Source organism: Meleagris gallopavo, chromosome 7, assembly GCF_000146605.3.
Source record: "Meleagris gallopavo isolate NT-WF06-2002-E0010 breed Aviagen turkey brand Nicholas breeding stock chromosome 7, Turkey_5.1, whole genome shotgun sequence".
In the NCBI taxonomy this organism is placed as follows: Eukaryota; Metazoa; Chordata; class Aves; order Galliformes; family Phasianidae; genus Meleagris; species Meleagris gallopavo.
Genome location: NC_015017.2, coordinates 22905003 through 22906202, shown reverse-complemented (window position 1 = coordinate 22906202; position 1200 = coordinate 22905003).

Sequence of the window (1200 nt, the reverse complement as noted above, 5' to 3'; positions counted from 1 at the left end):
ATAAAAAGCACACCCCCCCCCAATACAGGAAAATTCCTCCTCTTGTTTTTATTATTCACCACATTTCCTTCTTTTATGCTTCTTTCTGATCTCCCTCTTTTGTTCCTTTTCCCTCCTCAGATGCTTCTCCTCTGCGCAGCAGGGGCTCCGGCAGCTGGGGATGCAGGACGTGGGGCTGGCGGAAGGTGAGCTGTTGCGGGCACCGGCAGCCGAGGGAAGGCGGGTGGTTGCCCACCGGTGCGGCTGGTGGCCGAGCAGTGCAGGGCCTTCCTTCCCACCTGACTCCCCCAAGGCCAGGGTGGGTACTAGGCACCCGCATGGCATTGCGGCGTTCTGCACCTGCCTTGCTCAGGGCTGGGGGAGAGAGGGAGGAGGGACAGATGGGAGAGGAGGAGGTGGGATGGCAGATGTGTCTTCTGGTGGGGATGGGGCTGTCAGGCACCCGTGGGCCGTGCCGCAAGGATGCGCGTGCTGGTTACTGCTGACCCTGCCTCCCAGCCCCATCCAGCGTAATTCTGAATGCAGGCATGTGGCAGTGGTAGCCACGAATGGCCCCGCGGGGCTGGGAGGGAGAGGGCTGTTCTGCCTCATTTTTCTTGTTTTTACCAAAGTAGTTTTATTGCTTGTGGGCACTCGGTCAGTGCCGCAGCCATGCTGGCAGCATCACGCAGTGTCTCAGTTCTTTGAGGGGAGATCAGAGGTCACTGCTGCAGTGCATTAGGGGTTGATTTACTGAATAGCTAAACACATTTAAAACGTAATTTCCCAAAGAAGGTGGCATAGTTGGGGCTACACAAATGAGTAAGAGTATGGGCCGCTCGATGCCCCTCCGTGTTCTGCAGGCACAGCTCCAGGCACGGACACGAGCTGCTGCAGCCACCTCTGGCCCCACGAATCTGTGGCTTCTCTGGGCTGGTTCCTGCTCGTGCCACACCTGTGTCTTTTGGACGAGAAGTGCCGGTTGGGAGAAAATGGCGTTTGCTGGCATTGCTCCAACAATGCGTCCTAACACTGGGGGAATAACCAGGGATCCCACTGCTGCCAGGCCAGCAAGAGCGAGCAAAGGCCCTGCTTGAAGGTTTCACTGCGACACCTGGATACTGGGCGGCGCTGGCCGAGATGAGCAGGGCCCACGCGGAGCTCCCGGGCCTCTCCGCAGTACTCCCCCGCGGGACAGCCCAGCCGGGCTCGGGCCGGCTC